The following is a 15,480-nucleotide window of genomic DNA, read 5'->3' as shown; positions in this document are numbered from 1 at the left end:
TTTTAGGGCTTTTCAAGTTTTCGTACAAACTTGTTAAGATTTGCGAACCGAATCTTAAGGAATTCAATTAAAACAGCCAAAACTATAGTAGCTACAATACTTGGACTATTACAGAAGGGCAAATTTGTTAAAGGGAACCTGTCACCTCCTGTGCCAGAGCAGAGCCCGGCCGACCCCCTGGTGGAGACCCTAATACTTACCCCGTGCACGAAGTCCCACTCCTGGACCCGCTCTCGTTGCAGAGATATCGTTGTTGGAAATCCAGCGCGCGCTCATCAGAGATGAGTCCGACACTCATAGAGAGGGTCGGCCAGGTTCCGCTTTAAAGCATGTTGTTGTAAAAGTGTAAAAAATCAGAAAATCACAATTAGAAAAAAAATTGTCAGCTAGTCAATTATCTAATTTCCGCCATTCCTCTCCTCTCTGTGCCTATATCGCTCTGTTAGTCTCTCCCTGCTCTGCTATCTCCGACTGGCTACTTCCGTTAACGAACCTCCTTAACAAACCGCCTTATATAGAGGGGCAGGGGGAGGTGCTGACATCACCCAGAGTCAGCCCTCCTATCCTCTCCTCTCTGTCCCTAAATTGCTGTGTTATTCTCTCTTTTAAAATTAAGTGGATAGCCGCCATTTGATCACAAATAACGGCTTTCATTTCAAAACAATGGCCGTTGTTTCAAAATAACAGCAATTATTTGCCATTAAATGACAGCAATCCACTCAATTTCAACAGTGTGTGAACATAGCCTTTCTGTGTTTTCAATCCACTCCTGGTTTTGGTTGTAAAATACTGAGCAAATTACTGAGCAAAAATACTGTGTGGGAACATGGCCTTAATCTGACATATTACCTTACATTCATGCACCTAATTGTCAGTCCATTTATTACTTTTAATCCAAAAATATTGGTAGAACTTGTGGATGCTATTCATGTAAGCAGTCTGAATATATATATATATATATATATATATATGCTGTCCCCAAGTGTAAACCATGCAGAACTGTACACCTACTCCAGATCAGTAGGGGCTTGATTTAAGAACAATGTACGTGTACGCCAGTCTTGATAACCAAGTTTTTAATGTTTTATTAACCACAATTCTTAGCAATACAAATCAAATCCAAATGACAGGTATGCAGAAAAAACTAATCATTATTTCCAATCTATAGTTGATGTGGAGAACTGCTTTGACTGATTATGATTGATTATGTGAACAAACAGGTTCCAGTATGGAAGAGAAAATGACTTAGAATAATGCCTGACATTGTACATAGAACATATGCTTTTTCACTTGTCTTCACTGTGCTCATTTATACATTTACTCTTATGTGCTGTCGCTAAGAGACCCTTCAGAAAAGTCAATTGTCAGTCAGGCATACATGAGGTTGTTACTACTTTTAAAGAATCTTGTCCTACAATTGGCAGTTGTTCTTCTTATAAAAGGCCTATATCATAAAGCTTATGTAAGTTACGCTTGTGTGCACGCATGTGTGAGTATAGGAAAGTAACTACTGTCTTTTATACTTAAAGTGGAGTATTAAAGGGGTATTCCAATCTCAACTAATGCAGTTAAACTTGTTGGACTTGTTAAGTTAATTATTTTTGCATATATACGTTCATTTAGCAAACGTAACTCTTTCTCCTGATTAGCCTGTTATTTTCCCCTTTTGTTGACAGCTCTTTTCCTTTATTTTCTGCAAAATTATTCAGCCCCTTGCATTTATACTTTGTAGCTCCACCTGTTGCCACGATTACAGCTAAAAATCGCTTGGGGTATGTCTCTATCAGTCTTGCACATCGAAAGACTGAAATTTTTGCCGATTCTTCCTTGCAAAGCAGCTGGAGCTCAGTGAGATTGGATGGAGAGCATTTATAAATAGCAGTTTTAAGCTCTTTCCACAGATTCTCGATTGGATTCAGGTCTGGACTTTGACTTGGCCATTCTAACATCTGGATACATTTATTTGTGGACCATTCCATTGTACATTTTGCATTGTGTTTTGGATCATTGTCTTCTTGGAAGATAAATCTCCATCCCAGTCTCAGGTCTTTTGCAGACTCTAAGGGTGGTATTACACGAAGCGATTATCGTTCGAATAATCGTTCAATCGGTCGTATTTGAACGATTATCTTTAAGTGTAATAGTAGACAACGATTAAACGACGAACGATTGGTCGTTGGTCGTTTAATAGGTTTTGGATCTATTTTTATCGTTTGTCTTTTACACATCGTTCGCACATCGTTCGTTTGAATAAGATGTCGTTAGCCGTTCCCTGTTCATTCGCAAATTGAAAGGGGAGTGTTCTTGAATTTTGTTGCTCCAATATAACCGATAATCTTTCCGTGTAGTAAAACGAACGATTATTAGGCAACCGCTATTGCGATCGTTGGAGATCGTTTATCGTTAATCGTTAATTGAAAAAAATTGCTTCGTGTAATACCACCCTAACAGGCTTTCTTCCAGAATGGTCCTGTATATAACTCCGTCCATCAACCCATCAATTTTAACTATCTTACCTCTCCCTGCGGAAGAAAAGCAGGCCCAAACCATGATGCTGCCACCACAATGTTTGACAGTCCGTGGAATAGGGCCTTTAGCTGGATCAATCTACAGACCACAGTCGGATAGAACGTACCTGAGAAAAGGAAGGCTGGGCTGATGGAACATACACTTTTCCATCCTGACATAGAGGCGATTGGCTCTTAAGCGTCTCAGTACTTGACACATGTGACCAACTTGAGTCTGCAGATTTGGTGAATAAATCAGAATGATGTCCTGCTACACGATGACACAAGAGTAAAGGAGACCTCAGAAGATGTCATTGACAAATTCCTGAAAAACTCAGGATCTCCGGGGAGATCAAGGGCAGCCGGTTCTCTACAGCAACCTTGTTGAGGCCCCGATAATCTATGCATGGATGAAAAGACCCATCCTTCTTCTTTACAAAGAAGAATCCGGCACCAGCTGGAGAGGACTTGCAGATAAAGCCTTTGTGCAGATTTTCCTTGATATAGGCAGACATAGCTTCAGTCTTCGGAACCAAGAGTCGATACATTCTCCCTCGAGGGCGCATAGTGCCAGCAAGAAGGTCTGTGGGAAAATCATATAGCCAATGTAGAGGTAGCATATCAGTTTGCTTCTCGGAAAACACGTCTGCAAAATCCTGATACTGAGCTGGGAGACCAGGGAATGATTTGGATAAATCCGATGGTGGACTGTCCATGAGAGGTCTGCAGACATCATTCGAAGCAATCCGGCCCAATTTAAGATGTCCCCGATCCTCCAGTGAAGGTTAGGGGCCTGGAGCTGCAGTCACGGTAGACCTATCAGATTGCCAAGGCAATACATAGAAGATGATCTTCTCTATATGTAGCGTGCCCACTTGAAGAGTCACTGGTTTTGTCCTGACCTGGACAACTTTACTCAGGGGTTCAACAGTTTAACAGAGGATTTAGTCTGCGATTTTGCCAGTGGGACCACTGGGAGTCTCCATTTCTATGCCAAGGAGGCATCAATGAAGCTGCCCTCTGATCTGGAATTTAGGAAGGCGGTGCACTGATGTTGCTGACTGTCTGGAACAGAGACCACAACGGGCAAAGACAAATCTAAAGAGGATGCATGCACCCCTAGGAAGGCCTCTCCTACATTGCCTAGGTGCAGGAGTTTCCTGGACGCTAAGTGCAATTAAGGCGGAAATGGTCAGGGTGTGGCACAGTACAGGCACAAGTTCTGCTCCCGCCGACGAGCATGGGCTCCTCTGTAGGTGGCTGAAATGCAGGGGAGTGCAGCTTTTGGAATGCTGGTGCCAACCAAAATGTGTGGCAAGGACGGACCAACTTCTGTTCCTGACGGACTTCCTCCTCTCTCTCGGAGAAACAAACGTTAATTTGGGTAGCCAGTTAGATCAAGTCAGTAAAGAAGGATGGTAAGTCCCAGTGGAAAAGCATGTCTTTCACTGAAAGAGGCCCTTCTTAAAGGTGACGACTAGGGCAGCGTTATTCCGAAACTGCGTACTCCCCAACGGAAGAGTTCCCTTGCCCTCGTGCTTGCTCTTCAAACATGCACCAGAACTTCGAGAGAAAGTCCTGGAGGTTAATCCTGACTCACAGAGGAGTATCCCAGGCCAAGGTCTTCCCCTGAAGGAGGCTGATGACAAATACCACCTTGGACCATTCTGTGGTGAAATGATCGTCCATAAGCTCAATGTGCATAATGCATTAAGAGACAAATCCCGTACGCATGGAGCCCCTCCGTGCAAATAAAATGAAACCTACGCCAGGTCAGAGCTGGCGTTGGTTTTACTGTAATTTTTCCTCTGGCACGCCCCCTCTGTGTGCTAATCCCCCCCCCCCCCCCAGCCTTTCTGGGGCAAGAGGCCCAGATGGGCGCACAAAGTATTTGGAAACAGACCATTTGCAAATATTTGTACGCTGATATCGGGGCCATCTGTGCCTAAGAAAGGCATTTTAGCCTTTTAATAAATGTCCCCTTATATCTTCATACATAAAATTATAGCTATATAGACTCCTGCCAGACCACTGCTTTTATAGCAGACTGGTGTTCAGGAGAAGGAGGCAAGTTTGCTAAATGAATGTATTTGCAAAAATATTCAACTTGATGAGCTCTACCAGTGTAACTACATTAGTTGAGATGGGAATACCCCTTTATAAAAAGTTAATTTATTGTGCTTTGGTGTAAACATGCCTTTGTGCCTCGAATTCTAATCTGTCATTTTTTTTCTATATAAAAAATATTCCAGAGGAAGATCTGGAAAGATCAAGTTGAACCTCTTCATTCTTAACCATTGCTATGACACTGGACAGCTTCCAGCAATTAAAGACACGGCATACCCCATTCACTGAATCAGAATTCTTTCACGTTTCTTAGCACAGACTATTGTTTACTAAATATGCACCTAAAACTTCTATACAGGAGAAGAAGTAGTCATTTAGCACCTGCCAGACTTCTTATCAACAACACAGTATCCTGACACACAGATCTTTATCTGCACCCAGACACCCAGCAGTTTCATGCCTCCTCAGAAAGATAGTACATTTCTGCTTTTCATTTGCTGGACAGATAAGAATTCCCACGTCAGGCGTCTATCTTAATCTTCAACTTCCATCGCTTCTAATAGGGCACAAAAAGAATTTGCAAAACACTATTATTTCTGGCAGATAACATTCTGTACCAATGAAAAATTAAAAGCTTTTTACACAGCTGGCCTTTTAAACAGCTCAAAGCACACTCACATGAAGGTATATAAATATAAACATGTCTGCTTACACCGTCACCTAGAGTGGGATTCGTTTTTACTTATTGGATTTTTAAATAAGCAGAACATTACATATTGCCTTAAATATTCTTCGCCAATGTGGGTGCGTAAGTAAGCATTGTATATTGTGATGGATAGCTATAAAGGACATGTTGGGATCCACAGAGGTGGGAAGCACTGTTGGATACAGGAACATTGAAAACAAGTAACACATGGGGGGAGATTTATCAAACCGGTGTAAAGTAGAATTGGCTCAGTTGCCCCTAGCAACCAATTAGATTTCACCTTACATTTTCCAAGAAATTTGTGAATAATAAAAAGTGGAATCTGATTGGTTGCTAGGGGCAACTAAGCCAGTTTTGCTTTACACCCCTTTGATAAATCTTCCTCATATTCTTGGAATGTTTCAAAAAGGTTTTATTTGGTACTGTTCATTTGGTACCTGTTTTATTTTTCTATTGACATAGCCATATATCCTGTATTTTGCAGGGCAAGATTAGTTTAAAAGGGGTTATCCAGCAAAAAAATCTTTTTCTTTCAAATCAACTGATATCAGAAAGTTATAAAGATTTGTAATTTACTTCTATTAAAAAATCTCAAGTCTTCCCATACGTATTATCTACTGTATGTCCTGCAGGAAATGGTGTTTTATTTTCAGTCTGACACAGTGCTCTCTGCTGACATCTCTGGCCGAGACAGGAACTATGTCTCTGTTTTCTATGAATCCCCATAGAAAACCTCTCCTGTTCTGGACAGTTCTCTGCTAGAGATGTAAGCAAAGAGTACTATGTCAGACTAAAAATAAAACTTTTCCTGCACGACATACAGTAGCTAATAAGTATGGGAAGACTTAAGATTTTTTTAATAGAAGTAAATTACAAACCTATATAACTTTCTGATATCAGTTGATTTGAAAGAAAATGATTTTCACAGGACAACCCCTTTAACCCCTTAAGGACAGAGCCTGAAATGGCCTTAATGACAGAGACAAATTTTATGAATATGACCTGTGTCACTTTAGTCATTAATAACTTCGGGATGCTTTTACCTATCCGGCTGATTCTGAGATTGTTTTCTCGTGACATATTGTACTTTACATTTCTGGTAAATTGGAGTCGATACTCATAACAAATCTTTATGAAAAAATCCCAAATAATGTGAAAAAATGTGAAAAAATGCATTTTTCCAACTTTGAAACTTTTTTGCGTATACAGAAAGTGGTTATACCACATAAATTATATATTAAATAGCATTAGCAACATGTCTACTTTATGTTGGCGGCATTTATTAAACTATCTTTCATTTTTTTTAGACAATAGGGAGCTTAAAACATTAGCAGCAAATTTCCAAATTTTCAGTCAAATTTCAAAATCAGATATTTTTAGGGACCTGTTCAGGTTTCCCAAGTGTATTTGAGGGGCCTGTATGTTAGAAAGCCCCACAAAGCACCCCATTTCAGAAACTGCACCCCCCAAACTCTGCAAAAGCATATCCAGAAAGTGTTTTAACCCTTTAGGGGAGTCACAGAAATAAAAGCTAAGTGTGTAAGGAATTTGAAAATTTTAATTTTCTGTGCAGAGATTTTATTGTAATCCAATATTTTTCATAATTATAAACGTATTACCAGAGAAATGCACCCCAATAATTATTGTCCCGTTTCTGCAGTTTATAGAAATACCCCATATGTGACCCTATTGCGCTATTTGACGCAACCACAAGCCTCAGATATAAGGGAGCGCCTAGTGATTTTCAACGCCTCCGTTATATTTGGTCATTTTTGACTGTACCACTTCAGGTTGGCAGAGGCTCTGGGGTGCCAAAACCTAAAAAACACCCCTAAAGGGACACCATTTAGAAAACTACACCCCTCAAGGAATGTAACAAGGGGTGCGGTGAGCATCTGCACCCCATAGGTGCTTCACAGATTTTCCGAACAATATGGCGTGAAAAAAAAAATAAATTTTTTTTACACTAAAACGTTGTTCTAGCCTTCAATTTTTCATTTTCTTAAAGGGATAAGAGGCAAAAAAAGACACAAAATGTGTAGCGCAGTTTCTCCCGAGTACGGAAATACCCCACATGTGGCGATAAAGTGCCAAGGGGGCGCAGGACGAGCCTCCAAAGGGAAGGAGCGCCAATTGGCTTTTGGAAGCTGAATTTCACTGAAAAGGATTTCAAGCGCCATGTCGCATTTACAGAGCCCTCGTGCTGCCAAGACACTGGAAACCCCCCACAAGTGACCCCATTCTGGAAACTACACCCCTCAAGGAATCTAACAAGGGGGGCAGTGAGCATATGGACCCCACTGGTGACGGGCACAAATGTGGAACAATGTGACGTAAAAGTAAAAAATTTCATTTTTTCACTTTCATGGCACAAATGTGCCCGTCATCAGGGGGTCCATATCCTCACTGCACCCCTTGTTAGATTCCTTGAGGGGTGCAGTTTCCAGAATGGGGTCACTTGTGGGGGGTTTCCAGTGTTTTGGCAGCACGAGGGCTCTGTAAATGCGACATGGCTTTCATCATCCATTCTAGCCAAATCCAACCTCCAAAATCCAAATGGCGCTCCTTCCCTTGGGAGGCTTGCCCTGCGCCCACATGGCGCTTTATGTCCACATGTGGGGTATTTACGGACTCGGGGGAAATTGCTCTACACATTTTGTTTTTTTTTCCTCTTTTAACCCCTTGTGAAAATGATAAATTCAAGGCTAAACCAACATTATAGTGTAAAAAATGTAATATTTCATTTTCACGCCACATTGTTCCACATTTGTGCCCGTCACCAGTGGGGTCCATATGCTCACTACACCCCTTGTTACATTCCTTGAGGGGTGTAGTTTCCATAATGGGGTCACTTGTGGGGGGTTTCAACTGTCTTGGCAACACAGGGGCCTTTTGAATGCAACATGGCCCCTCGAAATCCATTCCATCCAAATCCAGCCTTCAAAAACGAAATGGCGCTCCTTCCCTTCGGAGGCTTACCCTGCACCCGCATGGCGCTTTATGTCCACATGTGGGGTATTTCCGTACTCAGGGGAAATTGCTCTACACATTAAATGTTTTTTTTTATCTTTTAACCCCTTGTGAAAATGAAAAAATCATGACAAGATTAATGATTTAGAGTAAAAATTTTACAAAAATTACACTAAATGTTGGTCTAGCCTTGATTTTTTTCCATTTCCACAAGGGGTTAAAAAAGAAAATGAACACAAAACGTGTAGGGTAGTTTCCCCTGAGTACGAAAATACCCCACATGTGGGCATAATGTGCCATATGGGCACAGGGCAAGTCACCAAAGGGACAGAGCGCCATTTACAGGCTGGAATGGAGGATAGAGGCCATGTCGCAATTACAAAGCTCCTGTGCTGCCAGGACAGTAGAAACCCCCGACAAGTGACCCCATTCTGGGAACTACACCCCATAAGGAATCTAACAAGGGGTGCAGTGAGGATATGGACCCCACTGGTGACGGGCACTTACGTAGAACATGTGCCGAGAAAATAAAAAATACAATTTTTTTCATTTTCACGTCCCAAATGTGGCCGTCATCAGGGGGCCATATCCCCGCTGCCCCCCTTGTTAGATTCCTTATCGGGTGTAGTTTCCAGAATGGGGTCACTTGTGGGGGGTTTCTACTGTCCTGGCCGCACAGAGGCTTTGTAATTGCATCATGGCATCCTCTAATGGGAATGGCGGCCATACCTATTTAGCTGGGGAAAAAGGGACAATTCTAATTTATTTGGGGGTATTAGGCCAATTATTAGTTTATAAGGTTGAAAATGACAGGTGCCCATCAAATTCAACCTGTGTTGATCCAGAGGAAGGCAAAAAACCCTCGTGAGGCAGACGACAGTAGCCTCATCACAGGAGAAAAATTCCTTCCCGACTCCATAATGGCGATCAGAATAATCCCTGGACTAACGTGACCCCTGAAATAGGAATAAGGGACAGAATTTAGATAATGTAGAACTCCAATGACGTGTGGTGCGCCTTGGATCGATCCAGTATGCAGAGGCCGGGGTGATCAGGACAGGCGTCACACTGGAAAATGGTGTCCTTCCTGATCCCCCTGTTACGCCACACTCTGCACTTCTTCTGGGGTCTCCTGTTCTCCAGTGTGGGGGACGTCACCTGGAAAATGTTGCCCTGGTGCGATACGGGGTCCTTCATATCCAGAAGCGCTGGGTCCGCTCTATGGCTGCTAAATATTAGGGCACTATTACTACTTCTGATATTTTCGTATCGTGCCGCAAGCTACAGTAGCTCGGGCAGCGAGGGACCGGAAGAGGGGGTGCTGGTATAAAAGTTATCCCCGTACAGGTGGTGACCTTTATCCAGCAGTGGGAAGATCAGTTCCCGGACGATCTTCCCACTTGTTCCGAGGATGGGGGGGGAGGGGGCATCTGGGGGCTGCATTCGGGTGTCCCTTCCTACATACACTCTAAGGCTGCGTTCACACTACGTATATTTCAGTCAGTATATGTATATTTCAGTCAGTATATTTCAGTCAGTATTGCAACCAAAACCAGGAGTGGATTAAAAACAGAAAGGATCTGTTCACACAATGTGGAAATTGAGTGGATGGACGCCATTTAATGGCAAATATTTGCAGTTATTTTAGAACAACGGCTGTTATATTGAAATAATGGCAGTTATTTACTGTTATATGGCGGCCATAAACTCAATTTCAACATGGTGTGAACAGATCCTTTCTGTGTTTTTAATCCACTCCTGGTTTTAGTTGCAATACTGACTGAAATATTCTGACTGAAATATACGTAGTGTGAACATAGCTTAAGGCTGGGTTCACACGCTGTAACTGTGCGGCTGTATTTTTTATGCGGCTGTAAATGTGCGGGTGAAACTACGGCCGTGGGAAAAAATAGACATGCGGCTCAAAACATACGGTCATTTACTTGGAAATCTGGTTCAACTAAAAATAACAAATAAAATCTTTAGAAAGTGATGCAAACACCTCTGGATGCATCTGGGAAAGCAGGGAACACAGTTTACATGAATCGCTATTACCGGGGTTTGCGATCCTCTGCACTATAGCCGATGTCTCTCATGGTTAATATATTGAATTAATAAAACACATTTTCTGTCTAATAAAGTCCCTTTTATTGTTCAATAATTAAATGTAAACGATTCCATCATTTTGCAATTAAATATACTGTTAAAATAAATATATATATAAATAAATGTATATTTATATATATATTTATTTTTTGACAGTATATTTAATTGCACAATGATGGATTCGTTAGAATTAAATTATTGACCAACGAAACTGAATTTATTTAAACGAAAATGTGTTTTCTTAATTAAATATTAATTAGTACAGGAAACTCCATAAGCCGGTAATTCATATGCCGGCAATAGAGCATTCTGTACTAATCATCACTTTACTTTAATGAAAACATCAAATGTTTCTTCTAATTATGTTATCACAATAGCATTATTAGAAGAAACATTTAGAATTATATGTGCGCTCAGCTGATTGGCTGTTCGGCTGAGCGCACATATAATAAGCCGGTCCGCAGTACAGTGACTTCATTGTGCTGCGGACCAGCGAAGAGGACACATTGGGGTGAGTATAGAGCTCTCCCCACCCCCTCCCCAGCACTGCACCCCTCCCAGCAAGGAAGGGGGGGTCACTTAACCCCTTCCTTGCTGGGATGGGTGCAGTCTGACATCAGTCTGGCCCCCAGGGGGTTAAGGGGGATGCAATACATCCTCCCTTAACCCCTTGGGGGTCAGACTGTAAGCAGCGATCTGTAAAGATGCTGCATACTGTAAGGTGCACAACACCGCTCACAATGATGGGTGTTGTGCTCCTGTTTGTGTGTTTTTTGTGTGTTTCTCCCTTTTTGTTTTTCAGATATCGGTATCCTGGGGATTACGTCGGATTCCATGGACTACGTCGATGACCAGCGTTTTTTAATGTTTTTTTTAATAAAATGGTCAATGAGGGGTGTGGGGGTGTTTTTATTTGAATAAAAAAATTTGTAAACTTGTGTCTTGTCTTTATTTCTTTACTTTATAGACTTAGTAGTGGAAGCCGTCTAATAGACGGAATCCATTACTAAGTCGGGGCCTAGTGTTAGCCGGTATAAAATGGCTAACACTAACCCCCTATTATTACCCCAGTACCCAATGCCACCAGGGGTACTGGGAAGAGCCGGGTGCCAGTGGTCCCGGAGCGTCAAAATTGGCGCTCCTGGACCGGGCGGCAGCAGGCTGGTAAGATTTAGGCTGGGGAGGGCCTAAACCAATGGCTCTTCCCACCCTGGTGTTACCAGGCTGCTGTCGTTTGGTTTTTAACCCGGCTGGTTGTAAAAATAGGGGGGACCCTATGCGGTTTTTTTTAATTATTTATTTATTTAAAAAAAAAAACCGCATAGGGTCCCCCCTATTTTTATAACCAGCCGGGTTAAAAACCAAGCGACAGCAGCCTGGTAACACCAGGGTGGGAAGAGCCATTGGTTTAGGCCCTCCCCAGCCTAAATCTTACCAGCCTGCTGCCGCCCGGTCCAGGAGCGCCAATTTTGACGCTCCGGGACCACTGGCACCCGGCTCTTCCCAGTACCCCTGGTGGCATTGGGTACTGGGGTAATAATGGGGGGTTAGTGTTAGCCATTTTATACCGGCTAACACTAGGCCCCGACTTAGTAATGGATTCCGTCTATTAGACGGCTTCCACTACTAAGTCTATAAAGTAAAGAAATAAAGACAAGACACAAGTTTACAAATTTTTTTATTCAAATAAAAACACCCCCACACCCCTCATTGACCATTTTATTAAAAAAAACATTAAAAAAACGCTGGTCATCGACGTAGTCCATGGAATCCGACGTAATCCCCAGGATACCGATATCTGAAAAACAAAAAGGGAGAAACACACAAAAACACACAAACAGGAGCACAACACCCATCATTGTGAGCGGTGTTGTGCTCCTTACAGTATGCAGCATCTTTACAGATCGCTGCTTACAGTCTGGCCCCCAAGGGGTTAAGGGAGGATGTATTGCATCCCCCTTAACCCCCTGGGGGCCAGACTGATGTCAGACTGCACCCATCCCAGCAAGGAAGGGGTTAAGTGACCCCCCTTCCTTGCTGGGAGGGGTGCAGTGCCGGGGAGGGGGTGGGGAGAGCTCTATACTCACCCCGATGTTGCCTCTTCGCTGGTCCGCAGCACAATGAAGTCACTGTACTGCGGACCGGCTCATTATATGTGCGCTCAGCCGAACAGCCAATCAGCTGAGCGCACATATAATTCTAAATGTTTCTTCTAATAATGCTATTGTGATAACATAATTAGAAGAAACATTTGATGTTTTCATTAAAGTAAAGTGATGATTAGTACAGAATGCTCTATTGCCGGCATATGAATTAACGGCTTATAGAGCTTCCTGTACTAATTAATATTTAATTAAAAAAACACATTTTCGTTGAAATAAATTCAGTTTCGTTGGTCAATAATTTATTTCTAACGAATCCATCATTGTGCAATTCAATATACTGTCAAAAAATAAATATATAGATAAATATACATTTATTTATATATCTATTTTTTTTAACAGTATATTTAATTGCAAAATGATGGAATCGTTAGAAATAAATTATTGATCAACGAAAGTGTCTTGATTACAAAGAAAATGTGTTTGATTAATTTAATATATTAACTATTAGAGGCATCGGCATTCGGCATCATTGCCGGCTATTTTTGAAGTACTCCGTACGGACCGCCTGTCAATCCACGGCCGCATATTCAGCCGCAAACAATGGTCTTGTTCATTTTTTACGGGTCCGTTTACGATAGGGCCGTAGATTCATACATAGTGTGCACTGTGCAGCCGCATATCCTATACTTCCAAGCATACACACGAACCACCAAAAATACCGCCGCACAATTACAGCCGCAAATACAGCCGCACTCTTACAACGTGTGAACCGAGCCTTAGGGTACGTGCACACTGCGGAAGCGCGACAGATAACCCTTCGTGCATTCCGCAGTTGGCACCCGCCGGCGGACTTATGCAGGCGCACGTCTCCACACGTGTCATAGACTCCATTCTATGCACGGGCGGATTCCGCTCTCCGTCCAACGTATTCATTCTTTGGATGGACGATGGAATCCGCCCATGCATAACATGGAGTCTATGACACGGGTGGAGACATGCGCCCGCATCAGTCCGCCGGCGGGTGCCAGCTGCAGAATGCACGAAGGGTTATCCTTCGCCATTGCGCAGTGTGCACCTACCCTAAATCTGTAAGTGTACCGAGGTACGCTCACACAGTTTGTAGAATTTCACACCATACCGCCATCTCTTATTGGGACGGTACTGGCGGAAAAGACGTGTCTGGGGGGCAGCGTACGCTACGCTACCCCCAGACACGTCACTGGATGATGAGGATGATGAGGATGAATGGAGGAAAGAAGGATCCCCCCATTCATCCTTACTGGCTGTTTCGGTGTCTGAGGCAATAACGTATGCGTCCGACACCGAAAACACCCTAGGGGCCAATTTTATATGGGGATTGGTATATGGGGTATGTAGTGGTGTAGTGTCAAACTTTATTCAATGTAGTGTGGTGTAATGTAGTGTGTATTACACATATCAGCCGCTAGAGGGCAGCAGAGCGCAAAATCCGGAAAATGACGAGGCTGGAGCCGAAAATAGCCGAGAGAAGCCGAACGTGACGTCACGGAGGAAGCGGAAGACCCGAACGAAGACGAGGACGCCGCGAACCCGGAAGACGCCGATCAGGAGCCCGGGACAGGTGAGTAATGTACAAATACCTGCTCTGGACCCCTCGGCTACCTAGCTGAGGGGTCCAGGGCAGGTATTTACTATATTGTGGGACTCTGATCGCCGTGCCACCGGCCCGATCGCCGTGAAAGGCCGGCCGGCCGTTCACGGCGATCGGGCCGGTGGCACGGTGACCACCATTACTTTTTACAGTACAGTTTACAGTTTTTTTCCGGGTCATCGGGTCACCGATGACCCGGAAAGGTTCCGATCGCCGCTATGGGCTGATCTGAATTGATCAGCCTATAGCGGCGATCGTAAGCACGGGGGGTGTTAACCACCCCCCGTGCCGTGAAGCTAAGATGGCCTGCTATGATTTATAGCAGGCCATCTTCCCCGACCGCTGTGTGTAAACACACAGCGATCGGGGAAACATCGGGCGTACCTATACGCCCGTTTGCGTTAAAGCCCAGGCAACGGGGGCGTATGGGTGCGCCCGATGTCGTTAAGGGGTTAAGTACATTTTTAGGGTGTGTGAAATGGAAAAACAAACATAATTCCTGGCTTTTTTACATGATACTGTTATTTTATGGTTCAGTATATTATTACTTTTTTCCAGGTGATTTCTTTTTGTATCACTACATAAATCATAATTAGAGATGAGCGAACCTGGAGCATGCTCGAGTCGATCAGAACCCGAACTTTCTGCTGAAGTTGGATAAAGCCCTAAGGCTATGTGGAAAACATGGATATAGTCATTGGCTGTATCCATGTTTTCTAGACAACCTTAGCGCTTTATCCAAGTTCAGCAGCCCCCGCTAATTAAATGCCGATCGTTCGGGTTCGGATGGTTGCTCATCTCTAATCATAATGTATCTTGTCTGTATGCTTACTTTTTGTGTGATGATCATTTTCATTGGTTCCATTTTACGGTACATACAACTTTATAACAACAAATTATAGCATAGAATAACTGACATAATTGATTACATCCATCAATGGACATGCTTATTAGTTTCAACCTGCTTTCTCAAAATACGACCATTTTTCTATATGTTTAACCCCTAATAAACCCGCTAATAAAGTAATCAGATGCAGCTGTCAAAGTTGACAGCTGCATCTGATTACTTACCTCTGCCCATCGAGTGCCTATCTCATTGATCTATGCTGTATAACTCTACAGCATTGATCTCAATGAGAGATCAGTGTGCATATACGAGAAGTCCCCCAATAAAAGTCAGAATCACCCCCCTTTTCCCATGTTATAAATAAAAATAAACAAATAAATAAATAAACATGTTTGGTATCGCTGCATGCATAATCGCCCGAACTATTAATTTATCATATTCCTGATCTCGTACGATAAATGGCGTAAGCGCCAAAAAATTCCAAAATGCAAAATTGCGCATTTTTGGTCGCATCAAATCCAGAAAAATTGTAATAAAAAGTG

The sequence above is a fragment of the Dendropsophus ebraccatus genome, chromosome 2, assembly GCF_027789765.1.
Source record: "Dendropsophus ebraccatus isolate aDenEbr1 chromosome 2, aDenEbr1.pat, whole genome shotgun sequence".
Taxonomy (NCBI): domain Eukaryota; kingdom Metazoa; phylum Chordata; class Amphibia; order Anura; family Hylidae; genus Dendropsophus; species Dendropsophus ebraccatus.
This window is presented reverse-complemented; position numbering follows the sequence as displayed.